Here is a 27,521-nt window from a genome sequence, read left to right as displayed (position 1 = left end):
TTTAGATAAGACACCATCCTGTGTCAGAGGTCCTATTTTACAGTTCCAGTCACATTGTGAAGGAGATGGCCAAGCTCCCATACTGCTGTTAGCCACCAGCCAGCTCACTGTGCTTGTAAATCTGTCACTCTTTTCATTCCATCATTCAGACCTTGTACAAATCATCCTCACAGACCCTTCAATTCAGAGAATCCAGAGGGCATGTTGTCATTCATAGCAAAACAAAAGTGCTCCATTTACTAGAAAATGTAAGACTGGTAATAGCAGACAGCTTTTATTCCCATCACAACCAACAAAAAGCTTGAACAAAAAGAAAAATGCTATACTTTTTGAAAATGTACTTTTGCAACAAATATTGACTGTGTGATTGTAGTGGATAATGTGAAAACTCGAGTCAATATCTGCTTTATTAATCCATAAATAAAATGATTTATACTGCGTTCATGTCACACTTCCAGATTAGCACATGCAGTATATGGTGAACAGCTTGTCCCGTTGTCACGAAACTTGGTATTAACATTATTTAGTTTCAGTTACTGAGAATATGAGATTCTGAAGAAATAGGGGGTGTCTACAGCACAGAAGAGCCATCCATCTGTATGTCTCATCACTGTATACATATACCAGTATCTGGAGAATCACTTATAAAAATGTCTATAGTTCCCATTCAGCCATCTATAGCTGCAGTAAGTGTTTTTATAGTACCAGTTGCAGACCATGCAATGTGTTTGCATCAATAAGATACAAGCTGGGGAACCAATAAGAAGTTGAGACAGGCCTGTCATTTTAACATGTAGGCCACAGGACCAACTTTTAAAAAAAAAAAAAGAAAAAAAAAAGAAAAAAGAAATAAATCAGATAAAGGTTCTCATTTAATGTATACTGGAAAAAAAACACACCCAGCAATACATGTAATACATGTAACAAAGCAAAACACTGACTTACAATGAAGAGGTTTGTGATAACAATGGTGCTAGACTGCTTTGAGGCCTGCTGTATTGGAGATAGACGTGATAGTATAAGATAGAAACTTCATTATGAATGCAATATAATGCAGCTACTGTTCTGGCTCACACTACAGCTTTACTGATAAAACAAGGGGCCGGATTAAACATTGCTATTTATCTGCCTGATTGCCTATCGAGGTCTGCTCGCTTCCCAAAGAAACGGGCTAGTGTTTATTCTCTGTGGGCTGAGGCAGTGAATTCATTGGGGCAATTTCCATGGAAAAAGAAAAATAAGTCTCACATTTTTCTCACTCTATTTTGGTAGTACTTTCAGGTTGTGTGTGCTTCCATGCAGTTTTCTTTTAGCCAGAGAAATTCTCGTTCCGAATGCAAACAACCTAATTAATATTAACATAGGGAGGGTCTATTTAAAGGTTTGTGTCTGAGTTCCAATTCGGCCTTGCGTAAATTACTGATATCGTACAGTTTTCTTAAGTGGGTTTCCACAAAGTTTGGATATATTTATTATAAACCTATTATACACGTAAATATTATAATATGTACAAGTTTCCTACAGAACTATAGCTTCTGATCAGTCGGGGAGCTAAAATACCAGCATTTAGTTTAATGATATATTATTATTTGCAATTGATCTGAGATATGCTGGTATTTGAAAGTTCTGAAATTGAAGATGCCATAGTAGTAATTAAGTTGCCATTAGCTTTTATTTTTAAGTATGTGTGGCAAAGTGGCAGGTGAATGAGGAACAGGTGTAGCGGTGATGCAGTGCAGGAGTGACAGGCAGACAATTGTAATCCGGTGAAAAAGTGCTTTATTTGTATTCCAGGTCTGGTGACCGTCAAATAATAAATCCTCGGCAATACACAACAATGTGTAAGGCACGGGGATAATACAGGGCACAGTCCCGAACAAAACGAACACACGGTCACCAGTCCTGGGTGAGTACAGTCGTGCTGGGGGAGAGTGCAAACACAGGTATTTCGTGACGGTAGTGCAGTGGTGATCCGGATAGTGCTGACCCTCGGCTACAGCTCTGGATGTGTGCTTTAACTGTCTGGTGGTGAAAACACAGACAATTACAATGACAGACACAACAATAATCAACACGTATTCTTTTTCACAACGAGAGCTCCTCTCTCGGTACTTCTCTCTCCAATTGTTTACCCAAACGAAGGAAAAGATCAGCGTTACCCTGGCCCCTATATGTAATCCCGCATGACATCTTGGTAAATGGTTGCAGCTGCCTTATTGCTTGCAGCTGCCCCTCGTTTACCTTTCAGGTCAATACGGTCTTACAACAGAGTCTTGCTTCTTTCCAGACTGACTGACCTCCTGGTCCCGGAAACCAACTGTCAGGCCAGCCCTTCCAGATACTTCTCCTCCCGTTCTTTAGCGCCCTCACAGGTCGGGAGGGAGATTTATCACCAGAACTCATTATCTTTCTGTCACAGTATGCCAGAACATTATTAGTTCATGTCTGTTTAAAAAAACTTTATACTGTACAATGTCTGCATATGGCACTGCTTTTAATTTGCCAAAGTAAGAAAACAATTACAATATGGAATGCATTGCCTTTTACTACTATACAATAAAACTGGATTTTCCTTCACCCTCCTGATTGGCAGGTTTAAGAGGCATGACAGTACAGTACCAGCTATGTCTACAAGAGGGGGAAGGGGGGGGGGGGTGTGTTTCTTCAAAAAGTTAATTATAATCAAATACTGATATTCATTGCATAATGCATGGTTTTATTTGTTATTATTCAATTAAATAACATATCTATGCTTAGAAACATAATGGGCTACTGGGTTGAACTGCATGTTGATTTTAGATATACTCTAGTGGACCAGGTGCATACTGTACGTCTACTCTCCAGCTACACAGATGGGGGACCAAGCAGAAGCAGCTAATTCTAAGCAAATCTGGGTACAGCTGCAGTGCCACAAATTTAATTTCAGCTGCCTTATATTGTACTGACATGTCTCTTATGTACTGAACAGTGGGAGTGCTCCAGTGCAGTCACCAGGGGCTCTTTTCTACTGTATCCAATCAGGATTTTTCTGCTACCCACTTTGGAAAGACCGCAAGCCAGTCTCAAAGTGCTCGTCTTGTACTTTCATCTTGGGCTGATTCATTCTCAATCTGCTAGGAGATCAAACTTGCAGCTCTGCCAGTCACAGCCAACAGCTTTGTGATCTACTACGCAGTCCTGCTGGGCATTGTATATGAAGCATGTAAACACAAGTGCATTAAAATCAGCTAATATAGCAGATCTGATAGCCAGCCAGATGTTTTAAGGTAACAGTTTACCCCTTTAACTTCAGAAATACCATCTCCAGTCAGCCGCACACTTTCAGATGCAACCGATAGCATGCACAGGACATGAATAAGTTACAGCTTCATAAATAATTTAATCAGTACTAATCTCATTAGGAATGCTAACCCCACTGAACATACCAAAGTATTTCTAATGAGGTACTTGGCAATCTTAAAGTTACAGTACCTAATTTCCTGGTATTTTCCCCTTTTGTTACAGGTCTAAAACCTGAGCACCAGTGTAGCAGATAAATCCTATTGTTGGATCGTTTCCTTTTACAGATTGGATTCAAGCAGAACCAGCTAGCTCAAAGGCTGGATTTATATCAAGCACAAAGGCGCAAGCAGCAGAAGGAAATCTAGATATATATTTTTTGTTCGATTCATAAATAGCAGTGACCTTTTTAAGAGACTTGTTATGACAAATTAATTGGTGCAGGGCTCTTCCTTCACCATGATCTCCTTGAGAACGCCAAACAGGCCTCTATTTATAACAGAGGAGTGATCAAGTGGGTATACAGCTTCCATCACTAAAATTAGCAGAGGGAACAGGATCAATCTATGTTTTAATTTTAAGAACTGACAATGTTGTTTGCCTCATGCACTTGCCAACATTCTGTGACAACAGGCAGAATGACAGCACAAAGGGAACAGGGATTCAGCAAAAACAGCGCTCCATTTAGAGAAATCAGGTATTAGGTCATGTGTTCTCATTGCTAAACACAAAACCATATTACCTTTTAACTGGAATCTTGGACATCTGATTACAGAAAATCTAAATAAATGTTTCTTTCTCTGCATTAATGATTAATTTCCTTAATTAAATTCACTGTAGCTCCCCAACTTACCATAGCTTTATAAGCAAAATATTACAATACAAGCAGATACTGCATCTTCCGTAATGCAAAAATAAATACCCCTAGGTATTGTATTGCTTTGTGCACTACTGGTAGCACACAATTGTATAGGTGCTACTGTAAACCAGAGAAAATATACTATACACAGTCCTACTGTGTTAACTTAGACAGTGTGCATACTGTATCAACCCAGCTCGATGTGGACTATCAGGGAGGTGAGATATCATATTCCACCTCCAACAATGACAATTGGGGTGTCAGGCCAGATCACTAAGATCCTACATTCCAAGAACTGAATTATAAAATAACCAGTGGCTGTGGAGTGGACATAGGCTACGGACATTTATATTATTTTAAATCATTTGTATATTCTTTTGTGTTCAACCAAAGTGCAGCCTTCCTAGTACCTCAGCATGGCAGCTGTCTGGAATGGGCTGGGTGAAGCACTTCACAGGGGTCATCAGTGACAGAAACTGTTCTTTTTGTTCCTTTAGACAGTGTCTGTATGTGAACTGCTACAGGGGAAATAATCGATTTATGATAATACAAGTATGGATTTTGACCACACAAACACAAGAGCAGGGGTTGTATGTGAGAATCCAGGAACCCTGTAGCCCAGCCACCATGAACCATGTCTCTCTTAAAATCATGCCTGTGACAGTTAATTACTCTATTATCAAAGGCATTTGAAATGGAAGCCTTCAAACAATTGGAAGAAGAAAATTATGTAATTTGAAAGGATTCAAATTCGTTTCACTCACTTCTCCGCTGTATTGTGCAGCATTAACAAAGCAAGTAGCATCAATGCTTCGGCTTTGACTCAATACATTTTTTTTTTAGATTTCCACGGACGATGGCTGGTCTTTATTCACAGGTATTTATTTCAGTGTTTAACAGAGTGATGCAGTTAAGTCCCCAGCAGGACTTTGCTTGATAAATTTCAAAGGGCTTATGCAGCTGATAGGCCAAATCTCCTCACTCAACCAAAGCTATGAAAAAGAGATCTACAATAGCCAAGCTTTTTAATGAATTTCCTTACAGTTCCTACAGTGGGCAGTCTGCCTCACAGTTCTCATAAGACAGTTCGCCCAAGTGATCTAGACACCTCAAGACTCACTTGTTCAGACAGCATCTGTAAACCTCACAACTCTTTACTATACTGGACTACACAGCACTGAATTGTACAGTACTTGCATCATCTTGCACTTGCACTGAACTGCTCCATACTTTGCTGTATTCTACTACTGCTCTTAATTATAACAATCTCCTGTATCTTGTACTTGATTTTACTGTTGGGTATCCGTAGTCATGTTTTTTGTAAATGCCCTTATTTGAAAATGTAATTATTTACTGTATTCTTTATTTTGTTCTTATTTGAAGTTGATTTTATTTTCTACTGATTTTACTGTAGTTTATAACTGTTCTTATCTGTAATGTAATACTCTGTATTGTGATATTTTGTAACAACTGTAAGTTGTCCTGGATAAGGGCATCTGTTAATAAATAAATAATAATAAAATAATAATCTAGCATATTAAGACTTAATAAATCATTACACCTTCTGGTTGGCAATGGCTGCTTACCAACTAGTCAAAATCACATTAAATGGCAGACATGATGACGCACCTACTGGAACCCACTAATTGGCAAGTGGCCTTAACAGAAAAGCACCCTTCTTATTGTGTTTGCAATTTACAGTTAGGTTTGCACACCAAGCCTTTTAATGTACTACAACAAGCTCCTATTTAGTCATCTCCTGTCTACTTCAACAAGTGTTTGTATTAGAACTGAACAGTTTATGCATATGCAGCATGTCTATTTCTGGCACTCATTTACAGAGTCCAGCTTTCTACTGCAACACTACCTCACAGTCCTTCATGGTGATACCACAGTGATCAGCTGTATGGTTACTCCTACAGCCATTCTGCCTCGAATGACTCTGGCGTACTGTATGTCAGAGCAGTCCTTAACGTCTCAATTTAATTATTACCCCCACTGAAGTAATAAAAGGCTACTGTGACATGCATGAGACCTGGAACTTTTTAGTACATTTAATTACAATTGTAGTTCACACATAACAGTTAACAGTAATTCAGAATGGAACGATGTAGAAACATGTAATAACTAGAGGGTGCTACTGGAACCGCTATGACGAGTGGAAATGCAGGTTTACAGTGAGGCAGAGACTAAACCGGACACAGCAGTATTCCAGTACTTTATTTTGATTACCTACAGATTAAGCACTTACTACGGTCACTATGGACATTATCCTTCTTTAAGTTCCATCTGCGTTTAATACTCGGAAGTTTCCTCACAACCTTGTTGTAGTTAATAATCGTAAATAAGTAAAGCTTGCATGCAATATATCTAAACTTGATTAAATGCCCAATTCCTTCAAGTTATTAAATCAATGCAGAGCTAAAGAAAGTCTAACAGCAAACACACTTACATTACATTATATGTAGGAGAAAGGGTGACTTTTTTAATCTTCACTTTTCTAGTATTTAAATACAATGGTGCTTACCTAAGGAGTGATGGCCCACCCTACAGTGGGTGGATGTAACCCTTTCTTGCTGTCGGCATAAAAATAGCAAATGTTCAGCCTCCTACGTGTGTTGCCTGCCGTGGTTTAAAACCTTATTTTAAAGAAATGGGTGTGCAGGGGAACACTGCCATACCACAAGCCTGCATCTGCAAGCTCCATCCTCCCAGATAAGGGTTTGCCAGTGACTAGACAGACGTGGCTGTATCTTTTCATCTGTGACACAGTACTGAAATATACTGAACAAAAATATAAATGCAACATGCAGCAATTTCAAAGATTTTACTGAGTTTCAGGATTTCACATGACTGGGAATACAGATATGCATCTGTTGGTCACAGATACCTTAAAAAAAAAAGAGGTAGGGTCGTGGATCAGAAAACCAGTCAGTATCTGGTGTGACCACCATTTGCCTCATGCAGCGCGACACATCTCCTTCACATAGAGTTTATCAGGCTGTTGATTGTGGCCTGTGGAATGTTGCCCCACTCCTCTTCAATGGCTGTGCAAAGTTGCTGGATATTGGCGAGAACTGGAACACGATGTCGTACACGTCGATCCAGAGCATTCCAAACATGCTCAATGGGTGACATGTCTGGTGAGTATGCAGGTCATGGAAGAACTGGGACAGTTGTTTTTTCAGCTTCCAGGAATTGTGTACAGATCCTTGTGACATGGGGCCGTGCATTATCATGCTGAAACATGAGGTGATGGCGGCGGATGAATGGCACAACAATGGGTCTCAGGATCTCGTCACGGTATCTCTGTGCATTCAAACTGCCGTCGATAAAATGCAATTGTGTTTGTTGTCCGTAGCTTATGCCTGCCCATACCATAACCCCACCGCCACCAAGGGGTACTCTGTTCACAACATTGACATCAACAAACCGCTCGCCAACACGACGCCATACACACTGTCTGCCATCTGCCCGGTACAGTTGAAAGCGGGATTCATCCGTGAAGAGCACACTTCTCCAGCGTGCCAGTGGCCACTGAAGGTGAGCATTTGCCCACTGAAGTCGGTTGCGACGCCAAACTGCAGTCAGGTCAAGACCCTGGTGAGGATGACGAGCACACAGATGAGCTTCCCTAAGACAGTTTCTGACAGTTTGTGCAGAAATTCAGAAACCCACAGTTTCATCAGCTGTCCGAGTGGTTGATCTCAGACGATCCTGCAGGTGAAGAAGCCAGATGTGGAGGTCCTGGGCTGGCGTGGTTACACGTGGTCTGAGATTGTGAGGCTGGTTGGACGTACTGCCAAATTCTCTAAAACGACGTTGGAGGTGGTTTATAGTAAAGAAATGAACATTCAATTCTCTGGCAACAGCTCTGGTGGACATTCCTGCAGTCAGCATGCCAATTGCACGCCCCCTCAAAACTTGAGACATCTGTGACATTGTGTTGTGTGACAAAACTGCACATTTTAGAGTGGCCTTTTATTGTCCCCAGCACAAGGTGCACCTATGTAATGAACATGCTGTTTAATCAGCTTCTAGATATGCCACACCTGTCAGGTGGATGGATTATCTTGGCAAAGGAGAAATGCTCACTAACAGGGATGTATACAAATTGGTGCACAAAATTTGAGAGAAATAAGCTTTTTGTGCATATAGAAAATTTCTGGGATCTTTTATTTCAGCTCATGAAACATGGGACCAACACTTTACATGTTGCATTTATATTTGTGTTCAGTGTAGAAAGCCATTTATATAATCTGTACCCAAATCATAGACCACTTTGACAAATTATGATCTTGTGTACTTACCTTACTTAAATTTGAATGCAGTTACTAAAATCAGACCTTCTGCATAATTACTCAAATCTCTTCTAAATACGACAATTCAAAAGGTTTGTTGATGTTTTTGTCGCAATCTTCTAACAACAACAATTTGACAGTGCAAATACCGCAGTGTGACATACTCAGTGTAACACACATTTTTCTGTTCCTTGGCCTTGTTAAATGCAAACAATACAGGAACATCTTGAACATCTAGAGCAGCATTTGTTTCTCCTTATTCTGCAGTTAACTGGCACTCTGTTTGAGTTACTCAGTTCTTGAAGAACGAGAATGCAGAACTGTACTTCCCAGGTTGGGATGGTTGTTGCCAAAAACGCCTTATCACATTAATAATGAATTATGAACTCTGCCTGTCTACACTGAAACACTGAAACAAAAGCAATCACATGTCTCACGTGCAAAACCAGGCCATTTGTATGCATAAATGTTCAAACTTTAACCAACAAAATTAAGCCAAACCAAAGACCAGGTTTGCAGAAAATTCACCATTACACAATGTACTGTACTAGGTTTGCATTATTCAGTAGAGGAATGCCATTTACAGTACTAAGGATTTTGACATGACAATCCAAATATATATAATATATACGTTAAAGGTTATAGGTTAAAGGTTACAGATAGTTGAATTAAATGGCAAAGGATCAGGCAATGACGGTTCCCCAGTTCGGGTATTGCAAGGACAACTTCGCCAAATAAAGCATGCCTGTTATATCAACTAAACATGCCCTACACAGGCAGGAACATGCTACAGACAGATTACACAAGACAGGACAAACTCCCCAAATCACACTGTAGACCCAGCTACACTTTAAAAAAACATTCACTGGTGGAACTAAAGTTTGCTACCAAGTTTACTGGGGTAAGCTAAAAACTGTCTCTAAATTTTTTTAACCAGTGTTTATAAAAAGGTTGGACTCATAGGCACTTAAGTCAAACAACTAAAGGAAGAGGAATTCAGAGAGGTTCCTCGGCACAAAACTGAAACCCAGCGAGGGCCATCCCAAAACATCCTTTGAAAATGTGATTCTGGACCTGTTCCAGACCAACGAAAGTGCGGGGCAGACTGGATCAGTAATATTGATGTAATACTGATGCTAATAACCGAGTGCTACTATTGATACACTTGTGCTTGGTTTATTGCCAATGGCATGTGAAAGCAGCAAACAATCCCTGTCACACTAAACAGATATATTGATTGTCTTTATGTAAATATGCCAGTGCCTGTGCTGCCATCCCCAAGGATTTTGACACAGGGCTACTGTACTTTATTTCCCAGACAGTTTTGTGGTTGTGGTCACACTACAGTAGATTTACAAGATTTATGATAGAACAGAGGCCTCTATTTTGTCGTTCTTGGCATCTGCAGTCACCCCCAGTATACAGGCGTGCCACCACCCCTGTTATATACTCTGTACCTTATTCAGGAACAAAAATATAAAGAAAAATGAAATTTCTAAAATAAATATTGACTATAGTTTTCATAATCGGTTTTGGGGTATATAACCAGATTACTTGTCAGTATTACAGATACTGAATGGTAAATGAATGCATTTTATTAATGCAAAAATGCTGTAACAATCCATTCTGCATTCCCCACAGCTTCAATATACTGCCCTGGGCTTCAGGGACTCCAGCGTCATATCAGGTTTAGACAAAGAGCCAGGCTTTATCTGTTTTGCAAATCAAAGATATTCACTGGCTTTGTGTTGGAGTCAAAGTATTTTTTGTTTTTTTTACTGCCTGCTTTCCACTGTAAATTCATGCCAAAACCATGTCCACGTGGCGCATCTTTCTGCAGCTACTGTATTTAATCATTTCAATTAGACATGAGGTGTTTTTTGTGAATGAAAATACCCCCTGGGACACAGAGTATGTTTTACAAAAACTGTACATATGTGAAGAGAGGGTTAAGGCTGTGCCTTCAAAGTATTTCACAGACAGTGTTAAAAGTGCAGCTACAGCAGCATTTTAAAATAAATGCAAATATACAGCTAGTATCTGAAATGGCTTGAAATATGAGGTGTTGCTAAGGTACTGTATATTGTAAATCCAATACAGCTGCCTCTTGATTATCCAAAACCATAAAAAACGAATGAAGCCGTGTGCAATAAAAGCATATTTCATGTAGCCTTGATTATCTAAAACATGTGATTATGAGGACAAAACAAGTGTCGTGAGAGGAATTTGGATAATTGAGTGTCTATTAGGAAAAAAATTAATTACTGTAAAAAAGCTGTGAACTCATGCTGCTCTAGGTATACCTTGAAATAATGTGTGTGAAAACTACATTGCACTGGTTGTTGTGGGTACATGTTTAATACCACTCAGGAAATGCTTCTGTTTTGCTAAATTAAATAAATAAATAAATAAATAAAATAAAACATACAATCACCTGTCCTTTGGTTTCATCAGTTTTGTTACCTTTGATTGATGTACTGGCCTTATTAGAACTCCTTTGCTTCAAGGCACATCCCTAAATGGTTATTCTTTTATATACTCGTCTCCTAATAATGGCACGTTAAAAAGGGAAACCATGTCTACCTTAGAAACACACAAGGAAATGAAGAAGAAAAAAGAACAGAATAGAATAGAGCTGTACACAGGAAAAAGGAGAAATTGTATTCTTAAAAACAGGAGGCTCGCCCACACGTTCACCTGGGACTTTACTTGGCCAGTGCAGGCAAGTCAGAAGGTTATAGGAGCCTGGGAATGTTTAACATCAAGAAAGTAATCGCAACCCACCAAGAGCTGGGGGAATTACACAGGAAATGTGAAAAGTAACCCTTTAGTGCCAAAAAAAAAAAAAGGATGAAAAATTATACTGCCATTTTCGCCAAAGTATGGAAGCAGCTGGATGAAATTATCACTTCTGGACTGCAGGCACAGAAAAGAAAGGAGACTATTATTTTTAATAGACAGCACAGCTTCCCCTTCCTGTGTCTTACATAACGGCAGAATTCCTATTCAAAATGATCTCAGGGCTAGGTGGTCAGCTAGGAAGTGCCTAAAGGGGCACTTGCTCCCTGTCAAGCCCAGACAGAAAGGGCTACTATGACACAGTTGTACCTTTTGAGGCTATTCAAAGTGCAAATGTATTACAAATGAAAAGCTGAACTGTAGAATGAAAAGGAAGCAATAAAAATGCTACGGGGGCTAATAACGTAATCTGTAAAACATTTGATTGTAAACCTTTAAATGTCACTATAGTACATCTTTTACAGCTTATTATACTATGCATGCCGTGTTTCAGGATTGTTTAGTCATTTCACTAAATAATTCTCCAGGTTGCCAGAACTGTTTGGAAAGGTAAGTATTAGCCTAAACAGCAGCAACTCACTTTTACCAGATTCAGTCACATTTTGTTCCCTTATACCGGTAGTGCTAGAAATCAGGGGGAAACCACAGCAGCAGCCTGCCCTTGTTGCATATTTCTAATATTTCTAATTCTAATATGCAGATGAAGGGTTTGAAAGCATCATTAGAAAAAGATTCTATATACCAAATCTGCTTCCTGGTTCCAACTCCCGGCAGGTACCAGCCTATGCATCTTCACTGTCCTGCTTCAGAAGATAACAGGATTTTGTAATAAAAGTCAAATTTGTAGCTATTAGTGACCACACAGGGCTCATGACAGTAAAATAGTTCATAATTGGGGACCTTAAACTGGCCTGCTAAACACAAGTGAGGCCTTACTTGAGGTAAACATTTTTAATCTTTAACTGTGATCTGGACAACCACAATGTTCAACAACACTGTATATGGGCACACAGCTCAGCACAGTTACATGTACATGGGGCAGTGGAAATGTTGATTAAAGTGATCAGCATTCACATGTAAAAATATAAGTGTGACAAACCTATATGAAACAGGGATGTTTAAAGAGGGAAGTTAAACCACAAAATCTCAATTGATAAACTATAGAAACATTAATACACAGCTTTCAACCAAGATACACTATAAAGACAACACTGCTCTAATATAAGCTAAACCTTAATGTGTTCCAATTACCAGTAATTACATAAAACACATTAATGCTCAGAATTGCTATTTTAGTTTTTCAGTTAAGGTGGAGTGCTCATGACAGTGTTCAGAAGTGGTGTTCAGCTTTCATGCTTTCTTTGTTAATCCTGCAGGGTACTTCATCATATATCATACAGTGGCTTGCGAAAGTATTGACCCCCCTTGGCATTTTTTCTATTTTGCTGCCTTACAACCTGGAATTAAAATTGATTTTTATTTGGATTTCATGTAATGGACATACACAAAATAGTCCAAATTGGTGAAGTGAAATGAAAAAAATAACTTGTTTAAAAAAATTCTAAAAAATAAATAATGGAAAAGTGGTACGTGCATATGTATTCACGCCCTTTGCTATAAAGCCTCTAAATAAGATCTGGTGCAACCAATTACCTTCAGAAGTCACATAATTAGTTAAATAAAGTCCACCTGTGTGCAGTCTAAGTGTCACATGATCTCAGTATATATACACCTGTTCTGAAAGGCCCCCCGAGTCTGCAACACCACTAAGCAAGGGGCACCACCAAGCAAGCGGCACCATAAAGACCAAGGAGATCTCCAAACAGGTCAGGGACAAAGTTGTGGAGAAGTACAGATCAGGGTTGGGTTATAAAAAAAATATCCGAAACTTTGAACATCCCACGTAGCACCATTAAAGCCATTATTAAAAAATGGAAAGAATATGGCACCACAACAAACCTGGCAAGAGAGGGCCACCCACCAAAACTCACAGACCAGGCAAGGAGGGCATTAATCAGAGAGGCAACAAAGAGACCAAAGATAACCCTGAAGGAGCTGCAAAGCTCCACATCGGAGATTGGAGTATCTGTCCATAGGACCACTTTAAGCTGTACACTCCACAGAGCTGGGCTTTACGGAAGAGTGGCCAGAAAAAAGCCATTGCTTAAAGAAAAAAATAAGCAAACACATTTGGTGTTCGCCAAAAGGCATGTGGGAGGCTCCCCAAACATATGGAAGAAGGTACTCTGGTCAGATAAAACTAAAATTGAGCTTTTTGGCCATCAAGGAAAATGCTACGTCTGGCGCAAACCCAACACCTCTCATCCCCCCGAGAACACCATCCCCACAGTGAAGCATGGTGGTGGCAGCATCATGCTGTGGGGATGTTTTTCATCGGCAGGGACTGGGAAACTGGTCAGAATTGAAGGAATGATGGATGGCACTAAATACAGGGAAATTCTTGAGGGAAACCTGTTTCAGTCTTCCAGAGATTTGAGACTGGGACGGAGGTTCACCTTCCAGCAGGACAATGACCCTAAACATACTGCTAAAGCAGCACTCGAGTGGTTTAAGGGGAAACATTTAAATGTCTTGGAATGGCCTAGTCAAAGCCCAGACCTCAATCCAATTGAGAATCTGTGGTATGACTTAAAGATTGCTGTACACCAGCGGAACCCATCCAACTTTAAGGAGCTGGAGCAGTTTTGCCTTGAAGAATGGGCAAAAATCCCAGTGGCTAGATGTGCCAAGCTTATAGATACATACCCCAAGAGACTTGCAGCTGTAATTGCTGCAAAAGGTGGCTCTACAAAGTATTGACTTTGGGGGGGTGAATACTTATGCACGCTCAAGTTTTCAGTTTTTTTGTCTTATTTCTTGTTTGTTTCACAATAAAAAATATTTTGCATCTTCAAAGTGGTAGGCATGTTGTGTAAATCAAATGATACAAACCCCCAAAAAATCCATTTTAATTCCAGGTTGTAAGGCAACAAAATAGGAAAAATGCCAAGGGGGGTCAATACTTTTGCAAGCCACTGTATATATATATAGAGTATATATATATATATATATATATATATATATATATATATATATATATATATATATATATATATATATATATATATATTTTTTTTAATAGCAATAGTTACATAATATGAATTATATTATTATATAATAATGTACTGTACATTGTAACATGCTAACCCTGACAAACTGCATTTGTATTCACACACTACAAAAACGTATATATAATAGTATAATAGTAGTGGTGTGTGACATGGATTTTTTTGCTAATTTGTATTTCAGTCCAAGTTCTCAGAGTAATGTTTTGTGAAAACTAGTACCATACAACTTTAAAGCATACCCTCAGTTTGATTTCCAGTAGTGTCAGGTCACTGTACCTCAGTTTCTTTGGTGCCAAAGCATGTCAGTCATGACAGGGACTGGACAATTCTGCCCCACAAGTGAAAAAAGCAAGATTTCCTGAAAGGAAGCGTGGACTGTGCACAGAGATGTCTTTACTTAGCTTGGTACCAAACAATTTTCAGCTAAAATTTATGAAACTGTTTCATTAGCTACAGGATAACTACTTTGAGCCACTTTACTTGTGCTGCCTAAAGGTGTACTATAATAACCAATGCTTTTAAAAACATTGAAATCTTACCCATTAGCATAGCAACATTCTCACAAGCCCTTTATTGATTTGCCATTGATCTTTTGTTTTCCAGAGTTACATTTTCTCTGTGACTCAATGAGGATCCTTCTCAGCCCACATACTATAGATTCCTATGGGCAGCATACTGTCTTATTACCTGTAAAACAGTGAACCTATACAGCTTGTTTCAAAGACTCTGGTTACCAAAGGTAAACTAAGATTACTGCTAATCGGGCTGTGTGAAAAAACAGTTGGAGGAAAGCTGTTATTCTGATATGTGAGGTATTTTAAACTACTGTGTTTCCATATTGGAGTTGTGATGGACAGTGTTGTGTGAATCTTGCTGAATAACAGCACTTCTACCATCTTAGGCCAAATTGGTCTGTAGGATGGGACCTATGTTGGATCCCCAGTGGTGTTTGTCTGGTAAATGTTCGCTGAAAAAAACAGTGCTGGAAAGGGATGAAAAGCAAGACCCCCCCCGGGCAACAGTAAATCTCAATATAAGATGCATTCAATGTGCTATAATTACCCTAGAAGTTATAATAGAACAATGAATCTGCCCTCCTCCAAGGATTGGTTCTCACAAGGTTTCTTATTGGCTCAAGTCTCATCTTGGTGCTGGGTAGAAACACATAGATAGACATAAAACAAGCAAAAAATCCACATTGTTGTGATCAAGGTCCTCATTACCACTGCAGAACTTCATAACGCATCCGTTACATGCTGTTTCTTTGAATGATCTCTACAGTAAGAAGCCTAGCATGTGAAGAACACACATACTCTCCACCTTTTTCACAGTCTATAACATTCAGTAATTTCTCAAACATTAAAACTATAAAAAAAATAGATATTAAAAGTATATTTTAAAAGAACAGTGAAAATATAAGACTGTCAGGGGATCCTTGCCAAAATTTAAGGCATGTTAGAAGGGATTTCAGTTAATAATAAAAAATCATATAAAGTGTACACGCTGAAACCTGAGCCAAATTTGAGAACAGAATATCTGCCAGAGCTATTAAAGACTGGACTGTAGCTGATAAACAAACACGAAAGGGTACGGTCCAGCAAAACAGCTGTACGTTATCCCAGTTCACAGGAAATGAACAATCATTTTGTACTGACAGGTACATGTTGAAACTCACTCTCTTTCCTTTAAAACATTTGGAATATTGTAGTACAGCAGTTTAGCATTAACCTTAGTCTCACTCCACATTTTTATGTCAAGGTCAAACTAGTACCTTTAGGGGGGGGGGGGGGGGGGGGGGCTGCGAGACCAAAGAATATAACTGCAGAAAAAAGCATCTAAACCACTTTTCTGCTCATGAAAACTAATAATTTAAAGGTCTCTTGCGAGTTGCAGAAGGTTTAGCGTGTCCAACTTTAACTGGGGTGTAACTGAAGGGCTGCCTTAATGGACTGCCAGTTCTTCAGACTGCAGAGAAAGGAACAGGCTGTAAATGCCTTGCTGTGTTAAAATAATAGCATCTGAAAACGATCTGTGCACTGAAATGAGCTGTAACTCCCACTCAGAAAAAGCAAGCCAGTCAAGACTGTGTGGGTCAGAGTTCTACAGTACAGGCCACAGTGCAACCTGCATCATGGTTTGTGCAAGGAAAATAAAACATTACAAAACTGTCAGCAACAAACAACTTAGGTACTCTTGTCCTTCTGCGTTACTATTTACAAGTGTTCTACATTAACCGTTTAATTTCCTTATATCTTTTGCCTACATGTAAAGTATACAAGAAATGTCAGACTAATCAGACTTAAATTTGACAAATGTTCTGTGAAAATTAGTCAAACTAACACAAATTATAATGAATTGACTTTAAACCACAAAAACAGTTGACTGTAAAAATGAATTATAAGGTATTCGACTTGGACAGAGCTGCATTTTAAATGCCCAAGCTCTTCTCCCAGCTCTCTGTGGCTCTCTTGCACTATGGCCTCTCTCAGCTGGTACTGCAGCGAAAATGTACTAAAATGGTTTTGTAAGACAAGATGGAAACAGCAGCCTGGCATGAAAGTTTACACATTATTTTTTATGGTCATGTTATTTTAGGAAAACACTCTGCATGAAATTTAGACAAGCTTGGAGTACTAATCCTCCATTTGGAAGAGTTCAACCTGCATGCAGTATAGCCAATTACTTAATGAAAGGAACCTTTATTATTAGCATTAACTTCTACCTCACTGTTAACTTTTAATTTAGGATTTGACAGATACAGCATTATTATCCACATTACATATTATACCACTAATGCAGCAGTTATCTACTCAGTGCTGGGCCACCATGTTTAAAACAGCCAACCAATGACTCTAGAGCAGTTCACTGAAAATGCCTTTTCATGTAATATAACATTACAGCCCATACAGATTACTCTGAGATCTCCAAATACACCAGCTGTCTAAATAATAGTCCTAACTGTAATGTAGCCTTTGGATTGTAACCACTGTATCACCCTGCACACCGACTCTAGCCTTAAATAGTACTACATTGGATGTCTTTTTAAATGTAAATGATTAATTATGTTATGTGTGAATGTTTTCTTTTTTTTTTAGTTTCGTCCCAATTTCTGTTAGCACTATCAAAGGAAGCATCTGACAACAAGATGATTAATTATAATGTGTTTCTTCTAATTAAACATCTCATTAAATAAATAAATAGAAATGAGTACAACGGTAGGGCACAACCCTAATCACAGCACAACTCTGACGATCTGTATAGAATGAGACGCCTTTCAGAGGAATTCAGTGGCATAAGAACTGCTGTAGCTGCATTTCGAACTACACACATTTTTTTTTCTACATTAACTAACCCCAGTCCAGAGAAGAAAGAAGATGATTTAATGGAGCAAAGCACAGTCAAAAGATTCCTCCTCCCAAGGGTTTTCAAAATGTAAAATATCACAAGAGTTTAACAGCACTGTGGCTTGCTTCCTGATTATTAGAAAGTAGTTCTGTTCTTTCCAAACCTTCATGACAAACTCTCAGCGTCGCACATAATACATGACCTACTGTAGTGAAAGATGTACTACACATCTGTGCAGAAATGAATGATTAGAAAGTCATGGGGGTGCACTCCAATGATCTAAACACTGCAACTCTACCTCACAATCTGTGTTCCAACTTTCATATGCAGGAGCAGAGGTTCTTTCAGTTTAACTCTGAGGTCACCGCACATGTGACCACGCCCTGGTTGAAAAGCACCCTTCATGTCCGGCAGGCTGAGAGCTCCTCTTTAATGCTCCCTCAGCAGAGCCGTCAGTAGCACAGCAGTCCTAACACTCTGGTGACCTGGGGCAGCCCTTCCATCCAGGAAGCAGTGAAAAGAAACTGCTTAACAAGCCAATCATTCAGGAGACTGGAATTTCAAGATTCAGGGCTTTCTTAAACAGTATCCATGTGAAATTTAATAGCCCCACTAATGAACCAAACCACTAAGTTTTGCACCACAGACACTTCAATATTTAAGTCTCTTTATACAGTATGTCATCATCATTTTTAGGGCTTTTACAAACCCTGCAAATCCTTCATGTTAACAAATGTACTGTAAAACAAGTGCTTGTACAATCTTATTTTTAAAAGTAGACCGAACATCGGTACAATGTAGGAGGAGAGCTGGAAATATGGTAACCTGTGTGAAAATAAAACAACTTGGATTATATAGAATGCATTCTAACAGCAACATCCATTCACCCAAAAAACACAGAGTGAGAAGCAACTCTTCTGCAGTTCATGAGATGCATTTACTGTAATTTAATATGGAACAATACATAGGAGACTTATCAAAAACAAACAGTCAAAATTAGACAGAAGAAACAATAAATCTTCTTGTTAAATGTTTTACAACTGTACAACATTTTTTTTAGTACTCATATCTTATGATTGAGTGATAAAAGTTATGGATGAACTACCTCTGTTAATCACAAAATAGATGAGGTGCCAGAAGAAACAGATCCTTGCATGGTCCTTCACTTGAAGACTTCAATAAAGACTGTCTAATACACAGTACAGTATTATTACGTTTCTTTATGGATGAAGTTAGTGGAACCAATAACCTAAACTGATATACTGTACCACTGTATTTGAACTCTTCCAGACGGAGGTAGACACAAGTCGATGGAATAGTCATTCATGCTTTGCATGCCCTTGCCACAGGGAACACCAGTGGGCACTCAAAGCTTTTATCACAGATTAGGGACCTTTTAGTAGGGGGCATTATAAATCAGTGTGTCCCACACAGCCAATGAAAATGTCAGATTCCCAAAGATTCCAATATAAATATGTCATCTTGAGAACAGAAAACAAGCATCAACTCTGTAGTCCCCTTGCCCACCCAAAGTCCTGACGAGAAGACCAAACCCTTAAACAGCACAGACAGGAGATCAAGCCTAAACTGATTTGAAACAGAACATTAAGTGAATAATCTATTCACTAGGATTAACAGTAACTTGTTTAACAAAGACATTTTCAGCATGCTAATAGGATTTAAGATGCCCGGAGTCAGTGTAAAAATTTAACTATTTGTTTGGCTTAATGTTATTTAGGACAGATAAGCATTATGAAGTGATTATTCACCCAGGTATTTAGGCTGGCTTTCCCATTTCCTCTCTTCTGTGACCCACAGTCACAAATAAAGAATTCCTAGCAACTCCCAACTAAAACAGTTTCCTGTTTATACACCGTTCAGACCAGGTGACCAAGATGCATTCCACTCAAGAACAAATTAATACAAACAAGAGGATCATGTTTCTCTTGTTATGGCAAAAATTAAATTTCATGCGTTTGTTTCTGTCAAATTCCTTGCCTACAAGACTATCAGTTTATTTATACAACACAGCATAACAACAAACTAAAGTGGTCCAGTTTAGGTACAGCATGCTTTTTGTACATTATGCCTGTTCCCCATAAAATGATTCAGGAGTATTTAATTTATTATTAAAATGACTTTTAATGATGCCCTCTAAATATTGAATCCTCATAACATTATTATTACTTTATTATTATTATTATTATTATTATTATTATTATTATTATTAGTATTATTATTATTATTATTATATTATTATTATTTTAAACTATTAATTGCATTTTAAACATATTTAGCAGGGATTACTCAAGCAAATAGTATTCAACCCCGCCACCCCACCCTGTATACAGTGTGCAGTGATAATATGAACAGTGAAAATCTGGTATAGAATTATCTAAACGCTTCTTAGAGACAGCTCTGCAAGCTCCCTGCAAGTAAAGGTGATGACCTACTGTAAATATACGCAAACAACTACATTTCTTTGCCTATACTGTGTGAAAGGATAGTGTCAGGAATGAGGTTCAGAGTTTGCAGGAATGAGGCTCAGGAAAGATGCAGTTTAAAGCACTGTTTAACTAAACCAACAAACAAACACTGGAAAAAATAAACAGGCAGAAGGGCCAAAATAAAGGATTAAACAAAACAATGTTGACCACAAACACCAATTCACAATTCACCCTTCACCCTTCACCCTTCACCCTTCACCCTTCACCCTTCACCCTTCACCCTTCACCCATCAACAAACAAGGGGTTTCTGGCTCCTTTTATACATATGGCCACTACCCAATTAGCACCAATTACCTAACTGGGGAATGACCACACCTGTGATTGCTGGCAGGGACAATCCATTTTGCATTTATGTCAGGTAGAGTTTTCTATGGGCATTTGGGCATTCAATATTTTTTTGGAAAGATTGTTTTTGCTTGTCTGTGCTTTTAATATGCCTTGTTTGTGTCAATTAAAAACCCTGTAAATTAAAGCCACCAAGACCACCATCCACTAGGCCAGTAGAACCCAGTCCAGGTTTTTACCCCAAGCAGGTTCTAATGTAGTTCATTGAAGCTGCTAAGAGGCAATTAACTAATTTAGGTTAGTTAACCTGGTTGGAATAAAAAATTGGACTGGAATAGATCTCGAGGGCCAGAGTGGAGTACCACTGCGCTAGACTGTTTAACGGATCTATTCCCCTGAACAAGTTTGATATTTACCACTGTGATATATAATGGCATGAATAGGTCCCAGTGGAATTAGGTTGGTTAATTCTGCATACCTACAGCTGGGAGTGCTTATTTTCCTAACAAAATCACAGCGAACTATGAAGACCAAATTTGGGTATGCTGCAGTTTAGGTATTTATATCACAGACAAGTTTGCTTGTATGCAAGATTCCCATGAAAAGTACATTTCTATTTCTGGTGACATGCTGTTACTGGGTAGGAATTTAAGTGTTTTAATGTATTCAGAGTTTTCAAATGAACACCTTTGAATGCAATTTCAAGAGAATGCCCTAAAAGCAGAGCAAGCAGAATACTGAACTGACAGAAGAAGAATTAGGAATCATAAATTAATGCTCCACTGTCACAGACGTCATAGTGAATATTATAGATGTTAGTACATAGACAGCCTTTTGCTGCTGCAAATGCAAAGCTAGAGCTATTATTATTATCACAAAACAGTATATCATAATGAATCTCATCCAGTAAAGATGTGACATAGTTCCTCTTACATTATATATATACACACACACACACACACACACACACACAGACTCGTTCAAGAACTCTGACGCAAAGAATGGTGTAACCATGTTTTATCACAACTGGATAAGCATTTCTCTAGATACAAGTAAAATTACATACAAACAGGCCTTCTTATTTAACGAAATACTCTCAAACGCTTATGCTAAAAAAATGTCTAAACTAAATTTCTTCAGAATTGCAAAGTGGTTCTGTAGGTGTAACACTCTGTACTGTATATGCAACACAGTGCCGGGGACATGCACCACAAACGGGAAAAATAGTTCCTTGGTGTTTGTCTACTACATTTTTCCATCGTTTAGTCTTCTATGCAGTCAGCCATAAGGCTTTGGTGACTGTTGAGCTCGCTTACATCCCCTCAAGATAGTTTTGGCTGTAGGGATGGAAACTACCTCCCCCTTGAAACTTGCCTGTCACATTATACAAACAGGAAGGCACACCATACATTTTAAAATGGTATTACCTTTTTTCTACACGGTGGTCTGATAAGAATTATTCTTCAGAAAATGCCTACAGACTAAATAAATACTAAAACAAGACACATACTTTTGAGGTTGAAGCAGAGTGAGTAAAATGATTACTTACCTACTAATCAGGTACTGTTTGGTCTGGATGACAAGTGTGAAGATAAACAAGTGGGAGCCATGCCAGTAATAAACTAGAACTGACGCATGGAACAAGCACTTCTCAAGAGACTGCTACCAGGACAAGCCAGATGGACCTTTCTAATTGAAACACAAAGCAGGAATTCAGAAAACATACAATTAGACAACACAATAAAAAAATAATCTGTAAAATATTGTGCAAATGCAGCAGAGTAACACTGCACTGGTTTTACTGGGAACTTTCTGTAAATGTACCGGTTTATAATAATCCTTCAATTTACCGCAAAAAAAAAAAAAAAAAAAAAAAAGTTGTTACATTTATACTGCTGTCTTTTTCTATGTCAAAGTGTCACTTCTCTGTATTGATACATCGAAGCTTAATAAAGAAGCACTTAGTAATAAAGTTGAGCCAAATGTGCCCAGAAGGCAATGTCTGTTCCTGAAGAAGGTGCCTTTTGCAAACGACTTGGAAATGAAGATTATAAAATTGTAGCCTCCAGCTGTACTGTAGCTGTAGCCTCCAGCAAATAAAGCAGCAATCATACAAGCAGGCAGCAGACAACATGGCTGAAAATTTAGAAATCTAAAATGGCAACTTTTACAATCCCATTTTCAGTTATTTATTTTCTATTTATGCAATAAACTGTACAGTATGCAAACCAAAAATGTTTTTATTATTGCTGCTTGTGAACGGGAGAGAAGGAATCTGAGCTGCACATCTACCTCCCGACCAGGAAGGGCGCTGGTGGTACACTTCACACGGATGGGCCGACTTGATGGTAGGATGGAACCGGAAGTCGACCACCTTGGGAAAAGGCTATAGCCGTAAAACTGCTGAACGACTCTGTTGTGATCAGCTGAGTTGCGTGCGGCGATTGGATAGAGCGTGGTGCCAAACTGATAAAAGGGAGGAGTTTGGCAGTACAAAGAGGACGCAGCTACATGAGTATGGCCCATTACGTTGAAACATTTACGCGTCGGAGTGCTGTGCTTTTGTTGCATACGAGTAGCGAACCAGGAGCTGCAGCCAGGAAGCCAGCAAACAAATCCTGGAGCACCACTGCCTCTGTACAGCACCACAACCCGCCCCTGCACTGGAGCACCTGCTAGATATAGCAGTCAGTGTATACATATATTATTTTTTGGCAAATACAGCAAACTGGGAAATGCAGCCACGGAGCCAGCACTGTTTGTTTGAAAGTTCAAATATTTGTCCTAGCACCAATTTGTTAACATACTTGTACTAAAATAATCTCTGTACAGTATACCTTACAAGATACAAGGATTTACAGATAAAATGGCTCAGGTCTGGGTTCCAGCCACTGACTGCTTGTGCCAGATGCTGAGAAACTATAACCTGAACGGTTGCGCCAAGGGAAGAGTAGTCTGAGATTTCAGAACTTTCCCGGTTAGTGATGTCATTAGAACGACTGAAAAGAGAGCAGCAAGCGATGATGTCATCGCCTGACAAATTATTAGAAGGTGTATAATCATTGGTGGAATTCCCCACCTTACTGTAGTTCACTATAACATGTGAAACAGTTCTCCGTAAACATAAGCTTTAAGATTTCAGCCAATACCATGGTTACGCTTAACAATAGTATTTAAAATTGATAAATATTGAAAAATATTTCCATATTTATAAAGCATTGTCCTTTTTAAAACTGCCAACTGCTTTCCTTATAATGCAGTATACTTCTACTGTAACACTGCAATGGAAATATAATGAAGGAAACATATAATAAAACGATAAGACCCTATGTCAGAGCATGTGGTCTGTATGATCGATATGGCCAATAGTTGAAACAATTTGGTAGTGAAATGGTTATTTTTTTATTGGACAGCATGTGTAATGGAAGTAAGAAAATTAAAGAATACAGCTTTATAAAGGATTAAGACACAAACTCAGAGTACTGTTGATATACAGACAAAACTTAAAATGCCAAGCTCATGGTCACCCACAGATTTACAGTAATATGCAGGGTTTATTTAGTTAGTCTGCAAATATGAAGTCCTTAATTGTTACAACTGTGCACTAGCCATGCAATGTAACTGTATGTGTCATTATATTGGGTAAAATCCATGTAATATAAAATTCCCTCTTGTATTTCACTGCAACCCATATACTCCTGTATACAGTATGTGCTGCCTGTATATACAGTATACCTTTATAAAGTAGTGAATACATCCTTTAATGTTACAGTTCTAAGGGTGTTTGGTAATTAACACTAAGCATAATCTTGTTTCCATCAGCCATATGTGTGTGGAGGGTCTGTGAACTGCAACACTGTACCATGACTCTGACAAACTGCTGTTAGTGTCAAAACACTGCTTGTTAAATACTAGACAGACACAGTGCAGAAAGTTTCCCTAGCAACAATGTTAACATTGTTTACAGATCAAAGTGAAGAGAAAACGTACACCATCTTCTTAGCTCTCACAGTGCTTCTCAATGACCCTTATTGCATCCTTCTTAAATACCACATATTGTAAGACACCCACAACACTCACATCACACCTGGGTGCAGGAACCCACATGTGTTCTTTTACTGTCACATTGAAATACTGTTAAAAAACACAACATCTGAAATTACTAATATGGCCAGAATGTGAATGTAAAGCAAATGCAAGAGTTTATGGGGGCAGCAGGTACCAGTAACTGGTCCAACCAGGAGCCTTTTGCCATTCCTGCACATTCTGTCCGTCAAGTCTGAACTTCAGTCGTTCTACATAAAATTAAAAATGCTCATTCAGAATAATAATAATAATAATAATAATAATAATAATAATAATAATAATAATAATATATTAATAATTTCACATCAAACAGTGATTCAACGTGCACCAATTCACTGTAATTATTTTCAGATTTACAAACACTGTTTAAATGCACCTCTTGGGTTCCAAAAGGCTGATCGGACAGTTTTTTGTAATATGTTTTTTTGTTTGTTTGTTTGTTTTGTTTTGTTTTTAATAGGAAGAAAACCACTATGGCTAGGCAGTAATGCTTTGATGTATCACTAAAAGTGAACGGTTCCTTTTTTTCTGTTCTTTAATATTTGACCATGAAGTAGTTTTCACTTGAGTAAATCCGATGAGAAACATGAAGCTGCCACGAATTTCAGTCCCGTCCATTTCCTTGTCATGGTGATGTACTAAATTAAAAGTGCCAAAGAACAGAGGGCAGCACCGCAACACCATCCATATTAGAAGGTACCTCCTACTGTACTGTACTGTACCAGTCGTGTCCCGTGTAAACCCAGCCAAGGACATTTAAATGATGAATTACAGCCTACGAAAAAACAGCTTTCCGTGACATACATACACAGCATATGGAACAGAACACACTGGACGTGCATCACGAGAGTACTAAATTACTGAATGGTGCAGCATATTAGAAACAACCATGTGTCCCTGTAGACAAAATGGGGGTGTTTATGTCATGTCATAAAATCCAAGAGTAATTTAATTGATCTAAATCATGAGGCAATGCCCTTAACATAACTCAGTTATGGTTAATTTCGTTGTTATAAACGTTAAGCATATTACTACCACTGCTACAGTGCCACCCAGACTACTTGCACTGTTGAGTGAAAGAAACAACCAGATACTGGTTAACGAAATTAATATGCCATCCCTCAGAACCCGTGATACCATACTGTATTAATTAAACACAACTCGTCTTGTGTTTTCCCCTGACACCTGTGTTTCGCATGCAAGGCCCTAAACCTGACTAAACTGAACAATGCTATTGGTTGAAATGATTGTCGTAATCCGGTCACCTAGGAACCCGATTGGATTTGCGTTTTCATAACAGCAGCCAGATGCAGCCATTTCGGAATTATCCCGTGTCGTTCATGTTCCTCACCTTTCCGCGTTGGGAGTGTTGTTTCTTCTGGCTGATAGTACAGTGGATTAGTCACTTTTAAAAATTAAAATATTCTTTATGTTGGCCAACGCTATCACACAGCTGTTTCACAACAGCCATTTTGAGCTGTACTTTGTTCTCGTGGTAAAAGGGGAGATTGTGGTATGAAGCCAGAAAAAGCTCTGCGTGCGTTTTCGTAGATAACTTGGTGTAAAGCAGCTTTTATAAATAATTTACTGAAATGTACACATTTACTGGTTTTACTTTTAATTCTATGTATAAACAATCAAAATAATAGTGGTTCCCCTTTTCTACGTAATGGTATGGTTCGGACAGCCACTGAGTCATCTTGTAAAATGTGGCCAATCAACTACTGCTGAAATGTAACATCCAATCATGGACTGCTGGGAGAGGGTTCTTTTCATTGTTCCCGCCCCCTGCGTTCGTCTCAACCCAGTTTCTACTCGATGAGCAGTGAAAGCTTGTGTTAACGATTGCAATAGGGCAAATATCAAAACGCTAGTCTTAGGGTTTATAGGAAAAGTCAACAGTGTAAACTGCCCTGAACACTGAACGTTAGCAATACTGGGTAGGAGAAGAATCCAAGCATCTTGTCATCCTCGAGTTTACTGACTGACAGCAGTTTTGTTAAAATATGTGCAGTAATGTCAAGAGAACTGGCTAACCATGTGGTATACATGTACATTTATAAGGGAGCAGTAATTATTATTTTAGCTCATTGCTGGACAGTATATTATGAAGCCTGTTTTTAGCTAAACATTATCCTCTTACATATAGATCAAGCAAATATACAAATATGAAATGAACTGAATGTTGGATCATATCAGATACATTTCCTGCTAAGATTAATACTGATGTGTATACATAATGTTGGCTATATTTGCATTCTGCACTGGACTGTAAATAGTTAACAGGCTAAATAATTAAACAGATAATGGTACACGGCTTAACATGAGGTGATTGCAGAGGGGATGAATGCAGCTGTACTGTAATATATGCAGCAGTGAGTCATGTTAAAATGATACAGATATACAAGGCCCAGGATTTCCTTAGATGGGAGATTTTACTCACCCCCCCCCCCTGTAGAGGCTGGCTCTTTCAGATCATTCTGTTTAAGTGGGGGATTTCCATCTTGTGAAACACACTTCTTGTCATACCTGTGTATGCAGTTGTTAATTATGCTCTGCTAGGTAGTTGGTCACAGGGGAATCTTGCCCCACGAGATAATAAGGGAAGGTTGCATTGCTTTACCAGAATGCTGTATGTACAAGTAGAAGTAGAAGTTCCCCTTTTAGAATTCAGTATTACAAAGCGTGATACTTAAGGTTCCCCAAAATCTCCTGTGCAAGATAATGACATTGTAAATCACATGCTTCCTTGTACTGAAGTAGCTGCAGCAAGCTTCCCCTTGCCAGTTTTTTGTGAATGTTTTGACTCAAAAGTGAATGGGCAAGACCGCCTAATAAAGGATTGTATTTTTTAATTTATCTCCAAAATCAGAAGTAAAGGGTTTAACCACAGTTGGTCCCCCTTGTATTGTTCTGAGAATCTGTCAGATC

General features: G+C 38.6%; 1 protein-coding gene across 3 annotated transcripts in view; it reads right to left on the bottom strand.

Annotated features, from left to right (window-relative positions):
• Nucleotides 1-26,051, bottom strand: part of LOC121311431 (zinc finger protein 438-like) — a 43,392-nt gene extending 17,341 nt beyond the window's left edge. Inside the window, exons 1-2 of one of the 3 annotated variants that reach the window (XM_041243950.1) lie at nt 25,942-26,051; nt 22,054-22,193 (exon numbers count right to left, since the gene is read on the bottom strand). The gene's annotated coding sequence lies outside the window, so the exon portion shown is untranslated. The other 2 variants (XM_041243951.1, XM_041243952.1) reach the window with 2 other exon arrangements.
• Nucleotides 26,052-27,521: the final 1,470 nt, after the last annotated feature.

This window comes from Polyodon spathula, chromosome 3 (genome assembly GCF_017654505.1).
Source record: "Polyodon spathula isolate WHYD16114869_AA chromosome 3, ASM1765450v1, whole genome shotgun sequence".
In the NCBI taxonomy this organism is placed as follows: Eukaryota; Metazoa; Chordata; class Actinopteri; order Acipenseriformes; family Polyodontidae; genus Polyodon; species Polyodon spathula.
The sequence above is the reverse complement of the archived record's forward strand: the minus strand, read 5'-3'. Positions and strand labels throughout refer to the sequence as shown.